At 40.4% G+C, this 15,875-nt stretch overlaps 1 protein-coding gene and 1 long non-coding RNA gene across 3 annotated transcripts in view; one reads left to right on the plus strand and one right to left on the minus strand.

The window, feature by feature from the left end:
* LOC130599942 (uncharacterized) overlaps nucleotides 1–3,890 on the minus strand; it is a 104,605-nt gene extending 100,715 nt beyond the window's left edge. For both annotated transcript variants that reach the window (XR_008972327.1, XR_008972326.1), the window contains exon 1: nucleotides 3,761–3,890. This is a non-coding gene — a long non-coding RNA (uncharacterized LOC130599942). The remainder of the gene's footprint in view (nucleotides 1–3,760) is intronic.
* Nucleotides 3,891–4,140: 250 nt separating this feature from the next.
* CASTOR2 (cytosolic arginine sensor for mTORC1 subunit 2) overlaps nucleotides 4,141–15,875 on the plus strand; it is a 146,965-nt gene continuing 135,230 nt past the window's right edge. The window contains exon 1 of the mRNA XM_057410709.1: nucleotides 4,141–4,173. The gene's annotated coding sequence lies outside the window, so the exon portion shown is untranslated. The remainder of the gene's footprint in view (nucleotides 4,174–15,875) is intronic.

Here is a 15,875-nt window from a genome sequence, read left to right on the forward strand (position 1 = left end):
AGGGGCTGAACACCACAATATACTGTAAGCATTGATGTAGCTAGTGACAGTTACGTCTTCCAAGTCATGTTTGCAAACATTTGACATGCAAATTCCATCTCCCAGAAAATGGGATCACATAAAAACAGAGAAGGAACAGAATACAAAAGAGCATTAGTCAAAGCAGCAAGGTAAGCCATGCTACCATTAAGACAAAGCCTTCCTAGCAGAACTACCTGGTCAACACAGGGACACAAAGAGAAACTTTCATATAACCTGCATGGTCAAAGAACTATTTCCACTGCTCCCAGCTGTTAGGCTGAGTTTGGTAAAGATATAAACCCTGCACATCTTCAAGGGTGCTCTGACAGTTCAAACCTTGAAGGATGTGGTTTCTTCAAGTAAATTTGCTGGTTTGTTATTAATCATACATAAGGTCTTGTGTAAGGACCAATAAGCCTTTGTGCGACCCACTGTCCAAACAAATTCGTTAACATTACCCCAATGCCAGCAAGCTTACAATCGCTGCTTTAATAATTATACGTGTATTTCATGTCTCAGACATGATCCTCCCGTGTTACATGACCTAGCCTTCACAAGCCTTCATTTTAAAAGCTTCATCTGTATTCCTACTGCTTCCTGGAGGAATCCCATGGAAGAGCTTTTGTGTATGCTTAGCAATTTTAAAAACACATGACTTCATCAGAAGCAGAGTCAGTTCTGCTCTGCAGAAGCATGACACAAAACCAGTTAAAAATCAGTGGGAGCTTCCCGTCAGGTAGCCTGGGCCTTGAAAAGCCCTTATACCTCCCTGATGAATCATTTAATGTTGCGCACTAATTTGTAGAGAAAACGAATCCTCCTGCCACTCTCCATCCCTTGTACTATATTTCTTCAATTTCTACCTTCCTGGAAGCTTCTGTTGCTTTTAAAATATACATGTAAAAATCTGGTTTGACCTCATTCTCCCTAACATCACAGAAATCAAAGGAACTGGATAGGCTAAAAGCACCAATCAGGACAGCATCCCTCCTCTACCCACTGCCTCAGCTGCTGCTTCCCACAGTGTAAGCAGCTCATTCCCAGGCTTGCTCAAACATGCATGGTTTCAATGTAGAAAGCTCTAGCTGAGCCTCTCAGAGGAAAGAGGACACAGGTCACAAGTTGCCTCAGCTATAAGAAGCCCAACTCACAGGTATCAGTTGCTCTGCAGGGACTCTCTGGCCAAGTTTGCTGGGTGTACATCTACACAAAGGCAAACCCAGCAGGATTCTTTCAGACAGAAATACGCATCCTTAGCAAGACACTGAACAAATAGAGGATAAAGAAGAAGTGCACCAAGAAAAAAAACTTTTAAAACAGTGAGACTACATCTCCCATCGTAAACATTTAGGTTAACTTTGGCATGCTGAGCAAGGTCTACAGAGGTACAATGTCCTAGCTTTAGAAATAACACAGCTGTGCCATACCTCCCACAGCTGTGAACAGGGGTACAAAGGTGCTGAGGTTGTTCTAACTAGGCTCTTCACAGGGAAACAATTAGAAAAAAAACTACTATTTGAAAAGCAGCAGGCCAGTTACACTCTTCTCAGGGAATGTTTGCAGTCAAGTCTCACATTTGTTTTCATCCCACAGCAGAATACTTAAAGTTTCAAACACTTCATTTAGTACAGAAATTAGAAGCCAACTTCTTTCAAATGCGTAATAGCCTGAAGGCTTCCACCTGGCCACAGCATTGCAAAACCTACCACATTATATGAAACCCACTCTAGCCTTAGGCAAAAGGGGTTAGTACCTGGGCAGCATGGTGTTACCTCTGAATATCATCCCCCCCACAAGTGATTAGTTTTTAGGGTCAGCCTATTTGAAGTATAAGGCATTAACATCACCCTAGAAAAACACCATTCTGATCATGGCCCTTCCTTGCCCTGAACCAGACCCTTGGAAAGCTATGTTGATTAAAGTCAGGATCTGACCTGCATGCACATCTGCCTTCTCCTCAAACCACCACCTGCCTAGGAATTCTGTATGTGTAGTCCACCAACAAAGACACCAAGCTAAGCCACACAGCTCAGTCAACCAGATAGGTCCTCTTGGCATTAATGAGAACTGCTTTCACATACAAACGCCTTGAGGATGAAATCCTAATGGTAACTTGTGAGTGAAGTAACTATTATAGACTGCTTAGAACTATATGTAAATCTTCAATTTAAAAAACAAATTACTGGAGTGCAAAATGTTATCTTTTTGCTGCCAGAGAAAGAGAAGCAAGAAAGAAGAACGCAAAATTGCTCCACACTTGCATTTTACTCATTTTGATCATTTCCACTTCACGGTAAATCAATTTGTGCTGCTCCCATGGGGGTTTGGGAGCCCACATTTCCTTTCATCTAGCAACCAAATTCTTATCTAACTGTCCTGTACCACCATCTCTTTCTGAAGCAGTGCTCCTCGGGGATGGCTTTAGGATTCTTAGGCTGTCGCTATCTAGCACAAGAGGTTTGGTTTAGGTTTTTTTTAATATCTCTTTGAAGGATTAACACTGAATGCTTTACACACAGCACCAATATAAATTCCATCTTTACAACAACCCCAATGAGTTAAACCCAGGCGGCCAAACCTTCTTATTCAGCAAGCTTTCACCAACGGTTGGTAGGAAGCCAGAAACAGGAAAGGGGTATCTGCATTAGTAGCAAAACGACAACTGAGCGTACTAAACCAATGCAAGTTCTACACAGCAATTAACAGGATCAGCGGCACCATGCTGCTAGTAACATTTACAGGACTGCCAACAGAAAACTAGGGAAAAAAATACAGAAATTGAAAAATGCTTTTAAAAAACACATTGTTCTATATTAATTTATATTGAAAAAGGCAAGAAATTGATAGTTCATTACTGCTGAATTACAGCACAAAGATGATAAAATAAATACTACGGAAACCTAAGGCTAATGCCACACCAAAGACCTTACGAAGTGTTTCTTAGTTACACATTTGCTGATTTTTCCAATAAAAGAGGTATTGTTTTTCTTAGAGGTTTCTCTGTTGCTCCCCATTCACCTGCTTCATAGTGTATGCTGTCCCATTTATAGATACAAGCACATACTGCTTCATTAATGTAGAGAAATCCTTGATTAGGGAAAAGACTTGTAAAGAAAAGGAAAATCCATTCCAACCAGGAAAGCTTAATCAAGTACTGGAAAGCTGTCAGCCAGGCACAGAAATAAAGGTGAGCTTGGTCTTTAGAGGAATGTAGCATGCTGCAAAATTCGGCACTAACTCGTGCTGTGTGGCACAGAAATAGCTGTATTTGGGAGTTATCTGCCAAACTTTCTTAGGACCCACTCTCATGGCAAAGGCCATTTATTTATTCTTTTTTTTCCAACAGGTACTTTAAACACCCACTCTCACGTACCTCAGGTTAAAACCTTTCTTACTTTGACTGGCACAACACATTACAAGGAAGTTTCCTTAAGACACAGCAAGAAGTCAGTAAAGAGGCTCCCAGAGAGACTGCAGAACCAAAGCCTCTGAAGGGGCAGCTGGTAACATCCCTGAGGTAAAACAGACCCCAAGCCCCAACCCTCACCGCCTACCTTCTCACAGCCTGAGGAGAGCACCAGGGCTGACACACATCTCGAGACACTGGCACTCCTGATACGGTTATAAGCACACTGAGCTGCCCAAAAGGTTTTCCGACTTCAGAAACAACAACAACTGCAATATGATGGAGGTGAAAGCACTCAAACCACAAACGCAACACCCTGGAGACTGGTCTCACCTGCGAGCCGTTTCAGCAATAGCATTCAGCACTGCCCTCGCCACAGAAGTCACCTGTAACTCCCAGTGCTTGGGGCTTCGTGAGATAATTTAACAAGAAATAACTGCTAACTCGTCTGTTCGTCACAGCACATCTCCTCGCAGCAGCAGCAGCAGCTACCGGTCCTCCCCGCCGGCGCCCCCCACCTCAGGGCGCTGTAGAATCGAGACCGTGTGGGGCGAAGAGCTGAGAGAAGTAGACAAAATGGCGCCCCCATGCATCAGGAGAGGACATAAACCTCACCACCCGCCATTTTACCTCAGGTATGAAGAAAGGCTTCAGCTGAGGAGGCCACCTCTTCCACTTCTCGCTAATTAAAGCGCCAAATCCTTTAAATGAGTGTTTCTGCTCCTTTCTGGAAGTTCCTTAAACAGGTGGATTGTTTTGTTTCCTGTCATGTTAGTTGAGGCACAGCAACAGATGTTGGAATGTAATACTAGTATACTTCAGAAGGTGAGTCAGCTTTTAGTACTAGCTAAGGCAATGCAAGTTTTTATCTAGAAAGCCATCGTTAGTACAAGATGATACTAATTATATAGATCGGTGTGTTGACTTTTGTTTTTCTTAATGCACTTGGTGATATTGTGTTGAACTCTATTCTTGTTTCAATAACCCAAATAAAATGGTTGTCAGGGGAGGGAGAGAGGGAAAAGGTATAAGGGTGCTGTTGTTAGACAGGAGTTTGCAAGCATGAGATTAAAGCCTCGTTCAGTAAGATGCCAAAGGCAAACAAATTCCCTTAGCTCTCTCTGCCTGTGCTTAGGCTCGGTTTGCAGGAGTGGGGCTCAGGGAGCTGTAGGTAGTAAGAAATGCTGAGCTTGCTGCTTGTGATCAGAAAGGTTCTGTCACTGGATCAAAATGGTTCACAGGTAAGACTAATTTGTGGTAGTTTTAGGCCAAATTCATTTAGCCCAAGGGACTTTAAATTTTCTTTTAGTAGTATTATTCAGTGAAATAGCTCAGGCATTTTCTGAAGTAAACAACTCGCTTGATACTGCTTGGATGCAAATGAGAAAGAAATTGGCTAGGGCTAATACTGTTTTTTCCTCTCCAGTTTTGTTACTTGAAATCCAATTATGTATGAAAATCTCAGATGCTGGATTTAAAAAACCTAAATCCTGTATTGCAGGCAGTGAATGACACCAACCAGTGCTGCTGTTTGTAGTGCAACATTTTCTTTTCATGTGTGATTGCTGCTGGCCCTGACAGAACTCATACGCTTGACAGTGAGCACTAGGCTCAGGTCTAGAGCTTGCAAAGAAATCCTTCAGCACCACACAGGCTGGTTTTGCTGTGGGTAGAAGCTAAAAGTGGGCTGTTCCTTTCACCATGGCCAATAGTAATCTTGTGCACAGAGGAAATACACTAAATAGTGGTGGTATTTTTCTGGTGTTTTTCCATGGTAAGTACTAGGGAGAAGCAAAACTAAGCATGGCACCCACAGTTACTCCAGAACTCCTGTGATTGCTTTATGTGTAATTTTTTTTATTATCATTTTTCTGTGGTGCAGTCTCCTGTGCCAATCACCTCATCTTATTCAAGAGGGAAAACATACCTGTCTATTTTTGTAATCCTTACTGCCATTTGCACAGCCCTGGAAGGGATTTCTGTAAATTGCCCCTTAGGTATTATCATCTCACCAGGCATTAGACGTATTTTTCTGCTCTAAAAGGCAAAAATAAAAGTTAAAATAAATGTGTGGTCTACAGAAGTAGACACCACCAAAAAAAAAAATTGTTTGTTTAGTAGTTCAGTTATTTTGGGAACACTTACATAATGGGGAAGGAGATGCTGTGAAAATTACCTATTTCTCCAGTTGAGAACTCTACTCCTATGTAAATTCTCTAATGTGCTGATTTTTTTCCACGCCTACCATGACTACTGCAGTCTCTAGGCAGAAAATGGTGAACTGTGAATGACTTTCCGCCCCTTTAGGGATTCTGGCAAGTCTGAGTAATGATTGCTTCCATTCTGAAAACAGCTGCAGCAAGAAATGTATTGGATTGCTGAAGATTTTCCTGACTAATAATCTCTCAGTAGCTCTTCTTTGTATGGCAGAGTGATGTTGTCATTTGTGTAGTATAAAATGTTCTAGAGCTTGATTGCCCAGTGAAGACATAAAGCAGGGTAGATTTTTATTGTCTGCATATGAAATACCTGTATTTAACCTATGGAATTTAAAAGATAGTCCTGGAATTTCATACCAGCTATTAAAATAATAACTTTTAGTGGGAAGCAATGCAAATAAGTGCTCTTTGCATTGGTTGGCAACTTGCTAATTTGCTCTAAACCAAGCACTAATATTTCACTGTATTGGTGGAACTCGGGGAAAATGTCTTTTTGAAGCTGGGAGAAGACACTATCAGGAGCAGGCCAGTCCCCAGTCTTTGTCTTCCTAATGAGCTGTCTGTAAACAGTTAAACTGTGCAGCTGCTTTATAAGAGTGTTAGGAAAGGCTCCTGCATTATGTGCTCAACCTAAGATCAGAGTGTTAAACTCTGTTTTCAGGCATGCTTTAGAAAGAAGCTCCATAGTAATTATTAGTAAGTTCAACACAGCATGAGAACAATTCTCCTATTAAGAAAAGTGGTGGTATTTGTATAAAGTTGCCATGAGTTTGTCATCCTTATATTTGTATAAAGTTGCCATGTTTTTGTCATCCTTAGACATCCTTAGGCTAGGGTGATACTCTTCTCAAGGGATAGTCCTAGTGGCATCAATAACATAGGTGAAATCCTGATTATCTTGATTATCAGTAGAGGAATCTGAACTTTTGTTTGAATTAGTGTTCTGCTCTCATCCATGTTGAGTAGTAAAACTTTAACCCTCTTTTCTATGCGTTATTTAGCCATTAAAAGTTAGAAGTGGCATATACAGACTAGGAAAGAACTTGCAGGGTCATCTAATCTGTCATCATCTTCCAGAGAAGAATCATTGCTATTCTAATCACAAAACATGGAACATGATCCAGGTTCTGCAAATCTCTTCTGCAGTCTGAAGATGGATATCAATCTGAGAGAATTCTTTTGAGATTATTGGGGTACTTCTGGTTATGAATTCCATCTTTTTTGCCCCAGTTTACTGTCACATGTACCATGTCAATCACTTTGTGTTTCTTAAAAGTACCCTTGCTATTCTGAGTCAAAGCTGTGAATCTCTGGCAAGCAGCTACCTGCTGATTCAGTGAACTGGAAGTAAGAAGACTGCTTACCAGTATGAGTAGAGGGTTTGCAGTGTGGACATTCTACAAGTTGCACTGTTTGACCTTCAGCTTGGGTGGTCTGACCAATCTGCCTGACTCCTGTTGAGTGGGGGGGAGTCCTGCAGTGCAGGATCATGCATATGTTTATCCCTGGAAGCTAGGGAGTACATTAGTGAAACTGCATGCACAGCATTGGCTAATGGTGCCACTTCTGCTGGTTATGGAGTCAATGACTCGAGAGGGATTATGTTTGTTGACAGAGAGCACATCTGGCTGCCATACAGCCATGCGCTCCAGAGGTCTAATTCTGTCCTGATTTACTCCCCATCCGGTTCATGGCTGTAACTCTTCCAAATGTGCCACATGTTGATAAATATAATTCTTTTATCAGTGACTAAATCCGAACAGAACTTGGTCTTCTGTTTGTGTCTGTAGATTTTAATTTAATTTTAGTGATACATTTGGATTTAGGAGGCTGAATATAAGTACTTGATGTATGACTAGATCTGCAATGTCAGTGCTTCGTGACCAGCATATGTAACTGTTAGAATAAGGCTTTCCAAGCCCCTTGCTTTATTTAAAGGAGTGGGGTTTTTTCTCCTAAAGTCTAATTTCTGGGATAGAACAGTTGTACTGTAAATGTGTGTGTGTATAAAGAATGATAATACTGATAACCTTTTGGCCACCCAAAGTCTTCATGCTTTTCCTAGTTGTCAAATGTCAGCATTGCTCAGTGTTACAGCACATACAGATCTGGAGCCTGGAACTTTCTCTCCTTTGCAGACAGGGCTTTTTGGAAGGTTTTCTAGTATCTGTACTTGTTCTCTGGGGCAATGCTACCTGTGTGGAACTTGCTTATGCATCTGAGAGAGGGCAGCAGCACAAACTGTATTTGAACTAAAAGTCACAGAGCGATAGTAGTTAAAACATGCATAAATCCCCTTTTCCACCCTCAGATGTCTCAGATAAGTATGGGTGGTTCTAGTTCTATTTTAATAAAGAATTAATTAGGGTCATTATTCATTCTAGTTTTATATTTATGCTAAAGTTGTTTATTCTTTTTATGGGTGCTCATCCAAGGTAAAGGAAATGTGTCTAGCACATATGAAAGGAGCTACAATTAAAGTTGCGTATCTACTTTTTACCATGCTATGGGTGATTTGCCTTTGCTTTCTTAATCAATTTAGAGTATTTATTCTCAATGAAATTTTTGTTAGATTTTGTTCTCTGTGTATGAGTTCACATCTTCCATCCCACCACTGTTAGGCCAGGAAGATCTGATTCACTTCTTCCAGGACAGTGAGAGTTCTTTAAGCTAAATGCAGAAAATGTAGTGGCTGTTGAATTTAGCAAAAAATATTTTGGTAAATATATTCTACTTGCTTACAGGCTTTCTATGGCAGTGTTACTTCTGCACCCTTTTTTGCCCTTTGGTGAAGTAGAGCAGTGTAGCTATCCTTTGTACAGATGGGGAAGGTATTTTTATCAAACTGATGCATTTAATTGCATTTCGGGCTTCCCTGCTCATTGATGTACTTTTAATCTTTCATACTGTGTTGTGATAGAATTCCTATTTACTTCACTTTAGTAACTACAGGGTGCTTTGTGGACTAATTGCACACAGAGTTAGGTAGCTTGCATGTTCGCTGCTCTTCTGAGTGTGTGTCATCAATGTAGAATAAATTTAATGAACTGATCTAGTAAGCATGATCCAAAAGAATTAGAATGAAACTTGGAATCATATACTTCTGAGTTTGTATTTAGGTGATGACAGTGATTAACTTGCCTACTCCTTTTCTGCCTGTAAACCAGGGCTGATTATAGTTATACCTTTCTATTGAAAGCTTTGAGTCTCTTTATTGCTACTCAGAACATGGCAGCTGGTCAGATGGGTGCTGCATCATTAATTCTGTAATTGTAGCTTGCTTTATAATTTCATAGGGATCCCAAATTTGGTAAATCGCCTTTTCTTTCTCATGGGGAATATTCCAGTAAGTCTGCAATGTTTGTTTTCTGTTTCTTTTTTCATTTGATTTGGGTTTTTCTTTTTAAATGTCAGCAATTTGCAAGTATGTTGTAACTAATTTCTCTGCTGTAATTCATTTATGCTGATCAGACTCATTCTCCAAATACCAGGCTCAGCAAGCTCATGAAGTAGTTTAAAAAGCGGAGTTTGCTCCTTTGCATGGAACACAGTTTTCTGGTATCTTAAGAAGAGTAATAATGCATCAGAAGACTCTGTGCTTGTTCTTTTACTTATTTTTTCTCATGACACTTTGGTGCCCTTTGGTTTTCTGCCTTTAACCATCTTGTCACGCACACTTCCTACTTTCTGAAGTCATATGCTTTATATGACTTCAGAAATGCTACATCAACTATGTAGCATATGACATATGCTACATCAACTCTTGGCAACCAAGGAGTCTGCAAACCAAGCTTTGTTGCAAAAGATGGAAGGACATGCATTGGCAGTGCTGTTTCCTCAGCCACACCCAGGCAAAATGTTCAAAGACAGCATAACAAGATCTTGATTCAAATGAGAACCTAATGCATTCAAAAGTCTTTCTTACCAGTTCAGTAAGTTTCAAAGGTATGAACTGAGGATGAGTGGTCAGATGGCTGTTCAGAATTATGAAGACAGTGGATCTAAATTTCCTTTCCACTACTTAGAGTTCAGTTTTAATTCCCTTGGTCTCACTGGAGCTAACTGTGTGTGAAGTACTGTAATGCAGTAGAGAATCTGATCTGCATAAATTCTGCAGAAGTCTAAATGGTGCTTGATTAAATGATAGTTGTGGGCTTCTCCAGTATGTATATCTGATATAGGGTAAGACCACTCATTTTGACTTGGGTAATTAGAGATCTAACCAGCCTTGTTTACTTGCGGATTCATAATTCTGGTCATAATGACCAGAAAGTCCTTCCATGCAAACTTTGCTAAGCTGCTTCCACCTGCTGCCATTCCAAGGTCTCACTTTGCTTCTCTGCTTTGCCTCACTCTTTGCTACTTGGTCAATACTTTATTCCTGCTCTCAGTCCTAGACATGCACTTTACTTACGAATCTTTTAACAATCTCTCCCCTGCCTTAAGCCATGATGCGTATTACAAGAGTAGACATACTCAGGGTGTCCAGAAAAGATGAATCCTCTTTCAGTTTTGAGATTACTATCTGCTTAAGAAATGGGGCTGTCTCCTACCAGATCCCTGTTGCAATAGGCCACAGATGTATTTCTTCAAGGACAAAAGAGAGTAGAGGTTCCTTTCCTGCTTATTTCCTGCAAGTGGTTGATAGTGTTGTAGATCTGAGAACTCCTTTGGGGAATCAAACTCAATCAGGCAAATAATTTAAATATTTGATTTCTAATGTCTTGGTTAATTTTAATCCAAAGTGCAGCCCAACCTAATATTTACTTGTTAATAAAAATTGGATGCCATTTTCCAAAATGGCAGTTTAATATGCTTATGATTATCTCTATATTTGTATTACTTATTGTATCCTCCTGAAATATATAGACAAATATACCTAATAAAGATTGGTTTGTAAAGAATTTGATAGGTCACACTCATCCTGTTCAAACAAATGACTGGGCTTCTCTGTGTTTACAGAGAGGATGAACTGGCTTTCATGGATACAGTTTTGATCTGATAATTTTAATCTTTGTAGACAGCACTGAATTTTGCTACTTCAGTTCCTGTGGGTCAAACTCACAGCTAAATTCTGGTTGTTGCATACTCTTATCATTTCTAATAAACAAAATGAACATTGTACTTAGAGTAAGTGTATGGTCCCTGAAATGCATCTTTTGCCTGGGGTTAATATGGTTTCAAGTGTCTTGTGTAATGAAAGTGACAGGTTGCTTTCAAGTAAGGCAGTTGGTAGGGGCTCATCAGCTCAGGGCAGTGCCCAGTGTGTATTTCCTGCGCACATAGCTAGAAAGGAAAATTGGCTGGGTGCACTGCAGGATGGATCTTTGCTTCCCTGCATAGAGCAAAGATAAGTCTCCTGGCCTCTGCTGTGCCCAAATAAGCAGACAGACCTGATGGATGCAAAAGCTTCCTATCTGAGTCATGAAGAGCACAGAGGTGAACTTGGCAAATGTTCTGTTCTGAATGCACTTGAATTATCAGCTGTACCCTAACAGCCTCTGAGCAAATGGCTTCAGAATACAGCTTTCTGGATCAAAGCCAGTGATGTAGCTGTGGATCTGTCAGTCAGATGGGCTATCATGCCTTAGAAAAGGGATGCCGGTGGCAGGATGCATTTGTGCTACTTTGGGTTTCTGTCCATTTTCTAAGGATGCGTGCAGCAAATGTCTGGCTCTAGCCCTGTTCTCATATAAAGAATTAAACAACAGTGATTCTCCTCAAAGTAACTATACACTCCAGAAAAGCAGCCTTGCTGGGTGTCAGTATTCCTGCCAGCATTTGTGTTATCAGGAGCACCTCTGGCTACTGGTCATGCAGAAGCAGTAGCTTGGTGAGCAGATGTTGTGGTTTAAGTGCTGAACCCAGGATAGCAGATACTAATGGGAGAAGAACTTGGAGCTTTCTGCTTGAAAATCTTATCTTAAGAACACATTCAAGTTATTCCTAAAAATAGGCATGTTAATGTTCCCTTTATGGGTTTCTCATCCCTTTTTCTATCTTGAGTTTGGTAGATCCCACTTAAAAACTTCCCGGTTCACATTTCACTGACGTGTGTGCTGCACTGTCCCATGTTTCACCTACTTTGCACAAACTTCTGCCTGTTGCATTAATCCTTGTTACTTCTTGCAGTGATAATGGTATGAAATACTACTCCAAGTGTGGAAGTGAGAGGATAAAACTGGAGGCTAGATTTCTGCTTTGTGTTTCTGGGCATTCTGCTAGCTGACAAACTTCAGTGTAATTCTTTACCTCTGAAGAATACTAAAGCAGAGAGGAGCAGCATCACCTCTCTCTGCTTTGTTGTTGCAGAGAGAGGTGATTATTTTGTATTGTTCCAGCCTTGTTCAAACAAACTTTAGAGGACTGGAGGTCAGTTTCTTTGGACTGATTAAAACTTTCAGGTTTTAATCAGGGAGAGATCAAGCTGTTCTCTCATAGGAGAGAGATGCTTTTTTGACCTTGATTTTAGCTGCATTTGGCAAGAGAAGCTTGCTGCTAACATAGGTGCTCAAGAGCATGCCCCTCTCAAAATGAGGATCTGCCCCTCAATGAGATTGTCTTTATTCAGTAAATTAAAACATACCATCCCCAATCCAGGGCATGGGAGGAGATGGCCTCTTCTGTTAATGGTTTTGTTGATTACAAAAACCTGTATTTAATTGCAGTGTGCATGACTGGTATGTTCCAGGCAAACAGTGTGTCACCCGAGGAATGGGGGAAAGTGAGTTATTTGTTCTGCCAATAGGTCAGGCATTTTTCTTCATTCCTCCCTGTGATGTGTTTTATGTGTTGTATATGCATGCATATTAATCACTGTAGGCAGTGTTTAATTACAGGCAAATGGTAATTATTGCTTCTTAAATCAATGTGTCTTCAAAAGTAGGTGCTAGCATACAAGAAAAAATCTGTGAGCAAAACCGCAAAGCTCTCCTGTGTGCTGTAAGTCATCTTCGCTACCTGGCAGAATCTTACCTGCTCTTTCACGCAAGTAGCGTTCAAAGGAAAGAAAAATGTCCCTAACTGTGTAAAACAAGGAACTGATTTACAGCCAAAGCCTCTTTTTGTTTGTTTGTGGGGTTTTTCTTTGGTTTTTGTTGTTGTTGTTGTTTTTTATTGGAGGAGGCAAAGCCTACATATATCAGTGAAGTGTCTTTCGGAGGAAAGTTTTCAGTACAAATGCTCAGTGAATTCAATTAACTCTACTGCACTTTGGCCAAGTTCCTTTGACACTGAACATATGTCTGTACAGCAGATCTGTATGTGGAGAAAAAGAGGGGGTTGTGCCTCTTGGTTCCCCTGATGTGCTTTTGGCTGCCTTGCAGGAGCTGGCTGTGATCACCTAAAATAGTGTTAGTGCTGTTCTGCCAGCTTGGGACAAAGCTTGGTATGTTGAGACGTAGAGGAAGTTAAAGTCGTGTGCATGCATCCTGTATGTTTTAAATGGGAAATTACACTCTAATCACCCTGAATGTAGCTTTGCACCTTACTTCATGACTTAATCTACCCCTGTGACTTCATTCACCAGTTTTCTTCCTTCAGAGTTCAAGCTACTGAAATGGCTTATCTGGCAAAGTATATAGCTGTAGCACTGCCATCAAAATGATGGTGAGGAGGCAGTTAAGGTAACTTGCACTGATGTTTTGCTACGCCGACAGCTGATACGACAATCTGATGCATCATAAATGCACATTTTAGAAGTGTACTTAATCCTACCATAGAAATGTGTGGGCTCAGTTCAAACATGACAAATGTATACATGTTGTGGATTGTGGCAGTGATGTGTTTTAAGGCTATTGGTATGATTTTAAGTTGAATAGTAAGAGACCTTATAGACTTTATGTATGCAAGGAATTTGGCAAGGGGGCAAACTCTGGCTGACCCCCTAATTGCATCTCAGATGCAGATTGCCAAAGCTAGCTGCAAACATGAGAGATTTCAGGAGAATCTTTGCCAGGTATAGATGAGAAATGAGCATTTCTGCAAGTTGGTTGTTAAATCATTTGATGCACAGTTCGAAGGAGTTTGAGTCAGACCTTTGAACATGTGTGAGCCTGTTCTGGACTGACTTACCAGACAATATTTTAGGCACCAAAACTGCAGGACTTGTCACTGAATAGACCTTTGTCTATGTGCCAGACTGCTTGCTGCTGCTCTAGAATACTGAGAGGGATTGAGATCTCTGGTCAAGCAGTTATTTACAACTATTTCTTCCTACTAAGTTGTGGTTTAGCTCACTTAGCAGGAGTTCATGATTCATGTTAATATGAAATACATGCCTGCCAGTGTAAGTCATCTAACTTGTACCGAACCTGGGGTCAATACTATGACCATTATTACTAACCCTAACAGGGAGAGTTTGGGAAGGGAGGAGGAATGCTGCTAATGTGAATAATCTTACAATGAACAGTCTTTTTAATAGGCTCTGGTTCTGTATCTCATCCAAAAGGCAAGCTCATGTTCTGTTCAATTAAAGGACTACTTAGCTCTTGTGAAGGACATAGCACAGAAGTTTGTAAATTGCGTATCCAACATGAAGCAGGCTTCCTTAAAAATTCTAGCCTAGTAACCTTTGCTTTTGTATCTTCTGGCCTTTAGTACAAGGCATTCTTTACTACTGCACCACTCTTCTGTGATGCTTTTTGTCACTGAAAGATCTGTAGAATTAACAGCAAAAACCTTTAAAGTGAAAGAACATGTTCCCTAGCTGAAAGCTAACATGCATTCACATCAGCTGTGAATCACGTACAGAGGGAAGCAGCAGTGCATACCGAGTAGTGGGTTACATCACTACCCTGTCTTTAGAGCATTGGGAAGGTAGAAATTTAGGCTAAAGAAAGCATCATGTGTCTTACTGCAAAGTTTCTAGATAATGCTGTGTTTGTAATTGATTACTTAGTAGCTTGCTTTCAAAGCTACTACACATGAATTGTTCTGTGAAAGTCACTCCAGATAAACTGAGAGTTAATCTGCTACAGATAGTGCTTAGGCCATTGCTGTTTCATGGTAATTTGCATCTAAAATATACTAAAATAAATGTTTTTAATCAGTCCCATAATAATAAAAATAATTGTAATAATAGTGCATTACATTAACTTCCTGAATTTTGCTCCTGTCTGGGAAACAAGAGTGAATTTGAGGTTTGAGGTGGGAATTCAGCTGTTCTTTGGCATTTGCTGGGACTGGCATGGCCTTTTCCTACAAAGGTTATAGGGAAGAGAAGAATGATAATCAATGGCAGGAAGGGACTCATGAGTGAGACTGGTGATTTAAATAGAAGAGCTTTATGTCTGTTTGTCTACCTTTATGAAACAGCATTTTTGCTTCATTAGTACCATGGGGAGCTTCATCCTCCTCCCTCTACAAAAAGTCTGCCAGGTTTGGTTTCTGGAATTCATGACAAATGCCAGTGCATCATCTCTAGGCAGAGAAGAGCTTCTCAAGGTTCCAGGAGGAAGTGAACAAAAACTTTACAAAGCAAATTATTTATAGGAATTGTTCCTCAACAGGAAATGGGACAAGTCCTGCTCTGAATTTAAGTCTAACTTAATAAACCTTAAAGCGAGCAGCCAGAATGTTGTGGACAGAAAAACACGTGACTTACCAAGAAAAACTTGCTGAGAAAAAGTAATCCAGAGTTACTCAAGAGAGGAACCATGGTTAGTTTGGGAAGTTCTCTCAGCTGCAGGTTACCTAGAAGCTAGAAAGATACTGGGGATTAACAGCTACATTTCTCCTGGTTTCCCAGGCTATTATATGTGGCAGGGTACCAGGCATCTGCAGAAGAGGCACGATAGAGAGATGTAAAACCTCTACTCAAACTATTGTCTGACTTGTATTGCTGAGCTTCACCTCAACCTGTGCAAACTTATGTCATTCCCTTGTTGTTAAAACATGACAAAGTTTTATGAGCCTGGTTAACTTCTTGTCTGGGTGGATATTGTCCTTTTCAGTTCTTTGAGAATCTGCACAAGATAGCCAAAGGAAACTTCAGATCTTATTGTCTGCCCCAGTAGGTCTATTGTTATGTTAGTTAGAAATGAGACCAATTGAAATCTATGTGGATTTAATTCTTAATGAGATGACCTGTGTGACTGATTATTTTTAATAGTTGCTCTGTGATCCTCTGGGAAAATTTAATTTCTTAACTACATTTATAGGAAAAGGTTTTCATGTGAGTGCCAGGAACTTGTAGGATTTGAGTCTTAGATCTGAAAACTAATCTTTTT

The sequence above is a fragment of the Pezoporus wallicus genome, unplaced genomic scaffold (assembly GCF_028554395.1).
Source record: "Pezoporus wallicus isolate ANWC-B61680 ecotype Strahan unplaced genomic scaffold, APGP_CSIRO_Pwel_v1 contig_8705, whole genome shotgun sequence".
NCBI lineage: Eukaryota > Metazoa > Chordata > Aves > Psittaciformes > Psittacidae > Pezoporus > Pezoporus wallicus.